We start from the raw sequence: 6483 nt of genomic DNA, 5'->3' as shown, positions 1-6483 counted from the left end.
TCAGCTGTTCAGTCTGTTTTATACACAGTAACCAAAGAGGAATCACCTGTTTCTGACCACTAGAAGGTAAAAAAGATCAATATGAAGTAAAGTATCTGTTTAAAACTCTGTCACTGAAATCCTCAGTTTGCAATCAGAGCAATGATTGTGTTTCTCTTTGCCAGCTTGGATGGAGGAGGAGACACTGAATCATTAGAGGGTCATTATTTTACTGCAGCAGCTTTTATGGGTTTTTTAATAATTTCTTCTTCTCTGGTTTCATTTTTGTTTAATATTTAAAGTAAATGTGGACTTTAAAATACTCCAACTGAAAACTGTATTATTTACTGTTTTCCAGTTTTCAGATTGAAAAAAAATCAGGGCATTGATTGAATTTAAATCAAAACATTTCTGATTCTGATCCAGTTGTTCTGAAAACAGGACAAACTTTCCTGATCACCAAACATCATTTTCACCTCCAGAGTCTGAAACTGACAGAAAAACCAGAAAACAGTTCAGAGAGAAAAACTCACTGAGTAAACACCCTGAGGATGAACTCTGACTCCTGCCTTCGTCTCAGACTATGGAGGAATTCAAAGGTGCTAAACTCATGAATTAAGAGACGATACACAAAACTCCATTCTCTCCGGCTCACTGACAACCAGGAAGACATTTAATGCACATCTGCGGAATCACATATTACATTTTCATCATCTCATTTCATTGTCTCAGAATCCAAAATGTCTTGTCTTCTTCTTCTGGCTTCGAGCATTTATACTGTTTCAGTCTGCTATTGTGTATTGGAAATCGTCTGACCAATGGCGTTCTGAATCTTGCTTCTGGCTCTGTTTTACATTGAGTATGTGTTGGAAGTTCCGAGAATTCTGGGCCGACCTCGTGGAAGTTAAATCTGCTCCTTCAGAGACAATAGTCAATTTGTTAGTTCTTATCTGTCCAAACAGAGACTCTGGGTGCGTTCACACTGCAGCCTGAAGTGACCCAATTCCAATTTTTGCCAATTCCGATTTTTTTTGCCGGGGCCGTTCACACTGCGAGTAAATGCGACCTGTATGCGTTCTGCAATGTGAACGGGCAAATGACCTGAAAGTGTGCCGCATGCGCAGTAGAGGGTGCAATGACTATCTGTGATGTGAAGTGAATAAAAAAAAATATTCACTCTTCAAATTCACTTTGTTTAGTCAAAAAGTTGTTTCTCCGGTCATTAATTATGTTATACTGCTGTTGACCGTTTGTCGTAACCATAGCAACCAAGTGACGCCTCGTCCCCTTTTTCTGTTGCCGTCTTTTACTGCGGTATGTATTATGGTCAGATCTGTGATGTATTTATACGTATTGTAGTTATAAAATGTATTTTAAGCAAATGTATTTATATACCGGGTGTAATGGACAAATATTGCGATGTTTTGTATTTAACCTATAATGTGTATTTTGAATTTTACAAATTTTAACTGCTCCTCGGGAACCATGTATTTTATGTAATGTGAAGGGGCAGAAGCTGGTGAAATAACCAACTTAATTTCCTATCTTGTTAGAATAAATACGTTGAACCTGAGTGCATCTGTCGTAAGGTCGACCTGAGACGAACATAAAACATGGAAATGGATGGAAACATGGATGAAATCGAACATATTTAGCGATCTTCCAATTATTGTCCAACCGCAGGCATCTTAATAACATACTCCTCTTAAGAAGATCGAAAAGAAAGAGAGCCAGAATTTTGGCCATGGCATTTTGTGGGGCAGTGGCAGCTACATCGGTTCAGCGCAATGTGTGGGCTCGGACTCGAAGTCAGGAGTGGTGGGAAACAGAAGTAGCTAATTGGCTTTGACGACATCAATTTCATCCAAAATTTTAGTGTCAAGAGAAACATTTATGTACATATGTGAGTGTCTCTCTTTGACACTCACACGTGCAGCCACACATCTTCGGCAACCCATACCAGTGGGAAAAAGGGTTGCCGTGGGACTGTATTGGCTTGCAACAGGTGCGTGCTATCGCTTTATAAGCAACCTCTTCGGTATTGCGAGGTCCACCGTCTGTTCCATAGTCCACGAATTCTGCAAAGCAGTTCGTCATGTACTCATGCCGGAGTACATTAAAATGCCCCACGGAGCTGCTCTGCAGGAGGTGATCGCAGGCTTCAAAGAGAGATGGGGATTCCCGCAGTGCGGAGGAGCGATCGATGGCACCCATATCCCCATAGTTGCTCCCGAGAAGAATCCCGGTAATTATTTCAACTGCAAGGGATGGCACTCAGTCATTCTACAGGGAATAGTGGATCATTGTCTTTGGTAATAAATATTGATATTTGCTAATTTTAAAAATATTTAGTTTATAAACTAAAAAATGTCTTCCAACAGCTTTACCAACATTTATGGTGGATGGCCAGGAAGCGTTCATGATGCCAGGGTCCTTAAAATTCACACGTTTATGCACTGGCAGAGAAAGGGGATCTTTTCCCACCAGTAAGTATTTGGTATTGTGTTAGTAATAGAAGTTAGTTATAGTGATAGAAAATTTTGATTTTTTTCAATAAAAAATTATTTTTGTTTACTGTAAAATTTTAGTAGGCAGCGTTGAATTAATAGCTGTATTTGTTGTTCAAGTGTTTTAACATGTTATCACATTTTTATTTACAAAGTTCAACTGTTTAGCATGTTATCATATTTTTATTTATAGTGTTTTAAGTATGTAACCACATGTAACCACATCGTTGTTAAATAACAAAATTACATTTTCAATAATCTTATTTCTTTTTCATAGAAGAAAAACCTCTGAGTATAAATTCTGAACCACATTTTAAAAAAAAAATAAAAATCATATTTTTAAAATTTGTTTTTGAAAACAGAACAAAATATTTTAAAAATATTGCATTGCTCAAAATTGCATTGCAACTGAGTAACATTTAGTGAAAGTGCCTGCTTCAAAACAAATGTTAGTACTGTTCAAAAATACTTCAAGTTGGTTTAAATTTCATCCTCATCTTGAAACTGAAAGGGTGGAGAATAAGCTCGCATATCAGCTGGTGTCTGGAAAAAGGGCTGAGGGAGATTTTGAGGATGTGGATGAGCATTGTTGAAGGGCAGTGGTGAACTTAAGTCTTGAAGATAGGACACAGCAATGGTGGGAGATGGTGCAGAAGTCATAGGAAACGGTGAGGAATGGTGAGCAGGATGCTGTCCTGAGCTGTAAGGCTGTGAGGGCGGCATTGGAGTATGGTAAAATGGTTGCTGTGGAAGGTGGTTTGATCTCTCCAAGAACTGTGATAACATCGTGAGCATTTTCAATTCATGCTCATGCTGAGCTGCTTGCATCTTCAACAAAAGATCGGCATCTTCACTTTTGAGGGCAGTACTGATCTTGTCAGCAAAACCCTCAAGACCTAAAAAACCAAAAACCTCCAGCTTTGATTTTCTTTTTCTGTTCTTGGCAGAAGTAGCTGTATTAAGAGAAAGATCAGATAAACCATTACATGTTATCTTTTTGTACTACAGTTAGAAAAACTTTAAAACTGCAATCAATTCAAACTATAATATTTATGATAATACCAAATATATTTTAAGCACCCTTAACAAAATATTTCCTCAGTTTAGTTAGTAGAAGGTTTGTTTATAATTGGACAAAATAAATGGTGTCTTACAGCCAGTGGATGTGGAAGATGTACCGCTATTAAAGGCTGTATCTTCACTTCTTGTTGAAGAACTTTCCTCTGAGGTAGAGGCAGGTGTCCCATCACCTTTATAAACATAATATGTAAATACACATGAGATCATGATATGTAAAAAATGAATATATGTTATACCCTAGAAGTATTTAAATTATTATAGGTTATGGATAAAACAATCTTTTATTTAATATATCTTATTTGTCTTATTAATGTGATTGTTTAAGACATTCTGCCTAGTCTTTATTCAGGCACAGAAGTTTTACAGAATCTGAGCTGCGTGTTGCATCACTGTTTTTAAAAGATAAATAGCGTAAGTTGTAAAGTTGTAACCAGAAGAAGAAAGTTTGTAACAATTTTTTTCTGTGAGTTAATACCCGGCTGCTTCAGACAGAAACATTCCAAAGGATAAAGCCCGGGGTAAATAAAATAGCCAAAACTGAAGTAGCATTCCAGTTTTTTCATGAGTGCAATATAGTCCTCTGTGTAAATATCCCACCTGAATCGGCGCTAGCGCTGCTAGCTGGACCAGCTGTATTAGCTGCAGGACTTGGGCTCATCTCCTCCTGCTCCTCTTCGGCACAGCAGCTATCCAGCAGGTCCGAAGGTTGAACGCTGGGCTTGTCTCCTAAAATGCGGTCCAACTCGTTGTAAAATGGACAAGTAACACGTCCACTGCCGCTTCTTTTGTTTGAGTCTTTAGCCTCCTTATATTTTTTACGGAGGCTCTTCATTTTCTTTGGCATTGGAGCCAGGAACGTCTATACCCACGCACGGTCATTTCTTGTGAAATGCTAGTGAAAACCGCCCGGATCCGATAAGATCCCTCCAGTTTGGACTGGATAGACCTATCCCCCCATATATTTATTAGGTCAGATACCTCGCTTTCTCTCCACTGACTGCTTTCCGCATTATCATCCGCCATGGTTGTCATGGATACCAGGGTTGCCATGGTTGTTTTGTTTCTTCCTGCACTCAGAATAGTGGCGTTTGTCCTGGAAGTTAGGTCGCATTTGAATCGGATACGTATCGGATATGGGTCGCATTCTAAATAGAATCCGACCTGTGCTGTTCACACTTCCATGAAAAGATCGGATACAGGTCGCATTTTGTCAAAAAAATCGGAATTGGGTCACATCAGGCTGCAGTGTGAACGCACCCTCTGGCTGAGTCCCTTGCCTGCCTGGAATGTCTCGTACAACACCTTATTTGGTGTTGAACCAGCACAACATAACACATTCCTTTTCAGTAAAACATATCTTAATGTGAATTAACACAACTTTTAACTACTAACATAATCGTATTCCTCAACATTTTCAATGGAGTAGGTGGGTGTGGAGGCGCTTGAAAAAACATGCTTTATCTGTGGCATTTATTAAAATGGCCCATTACTGATGTATTAATATTAAATACCATAGTTACACTTAATAATATTGTATTAGCCTCTAGGTAATGCATTTAGCAAGTACTTTTACTTTAACTTGGAGTTCATTTTTGTCTGTGTATTTGTACTTTTACTTAAGTAAATTTTTTGAGTACTTTCTCCACCACTGCTGGGAGGGTAGAGTTTCTTCTTGGCCTCGGCAGCCAGCGAGCCGATCTCGTTCAGCAGGACGCTGGTGGCCATGGTGCCCGGCCATAGCCAACAGCACGGCCGTGCTGCGGCGTGAGATCAGACGCCTGAAGGAGCCCAACATTTTTCCTTCAGAAAAGTACCTCAAGTACGGATCAGTAGAATAAGAGCTAGAAATGCCAAGAAAAATTTAAACTGATGGAAGAAATGGCAAAAAGGCACAAAAGAAATTGGTAAGGTCTGGAAATTATTCATATTAGCGGAAATAAATAACTGAATTGTTTTGTGAACACATGCAGGATCACTCCTGTAACTATTGCAGACTTTATTTAATTGACTTTATTATTTAATATAATAAAGTAATTCTTAAAGTCTTTCTTTTTGTAGAAGGAAGCTGCAACTGGTTGTTTATCTAAAACATGAATCATGAATAATAAATTGTTTTCTATGTTCATTCTTCTCAGTAAGAACAACGGGTTTAGCTCAGTCTTAAAAAAAACATCCCACGTTATTTAGTAGAATTCACCAAACTGGTCGCCAAAATCTGCTCTTAAGTAAAAACTAGCTGGATGTTTGTCGTCCTATTTGCTACAAAATTGAGTCAACGTGAAAAAAATAATTGATCAAAGATCAGCACTTTGTGCTGTACTTACCTTTTTTAAACCATATCTTTTATATAAAGGCAGTAAAACATTTTGAACCATTATTTATAAATGTTTTAAAACTCTATTCTTGAGCCCACAAAATTACTTCAAGGGCCACAAATGGCCCCCAGACCACATTTTGGCCACCATTGGATTTATGGAAACTTCATAATTGCTGCTTTGATCATCAGATTCTGTCCTGCTGGATTGTGAATCAGTTTCTTGTATGCCTTCCAGGTGTTTTTCTTTGGCTTGTTCTTAGAAACTTCATTCCACCCCACCCTCTCTTTTGGCTGACGCTTTCTGATTGGTCCACACCCCTTTGGATGGAGCAATCACCCATTTGGGTTGGTGGAGGTTAAGGTGTGGTTCATGTGGTTAGGTATGCAGTCTCTCTGTATACCTGCTAACTACATTAGTTTAACTTTCTATTTGAAACTATACATTTAAATCTGTTCTGAGTCATCTGCGGTTTATTAGAACAACATAATTTGCATATTGCCATCTTCTTAAATGATAGCCTCAGTCATATTTTGCCAAGTGTTTTTGTTTCATTTTAAATGTAAGTCAGCAAAGTCACTGACAAAAAACCCTAAAGAAAC

General features: G+C 38.3%; 1 long non-coding RNA gene across 1 annotated transcript; it reads right to left on the bottom strand.

Moving 5' to 3' along the window:
• Positions 1–615: 615 nt before the first annotated feature.
• On the bottom strand, positions 616–5830 carry LOC145554033 (uncharacterized). The gene is made up of 2 exons (XR_014090071.1): positions 5183–5830; positions 616–895 (listed from the first exon to the last, which is right to left on the bottom strand). It is a non-coding gene; the product is annotated as an uncharacterized LOC145554033 (long non-coding RNA).
• Positions 5831–6483: the final 653 nt, after the last annotated feature.

The sequence above is a fragment of the Poecilia reticulata genome, chromosome 12 (genome assembly GCF_904066995.2).
Source record: "Poecilia reticulata chromosome 12, P_reticulata-male-v2, whole genome shotgun sequence".
Taxonomy (NCBI): Eukaryota; Metazoa; Chordata; class Actinopteri; order Cyprinodontiformes; family Poeciliidae; genus Poecilia; species Poecilia reticulata.
This window is presented reverse-complemented; position numbering and strand designations above follow the sequence as displayed.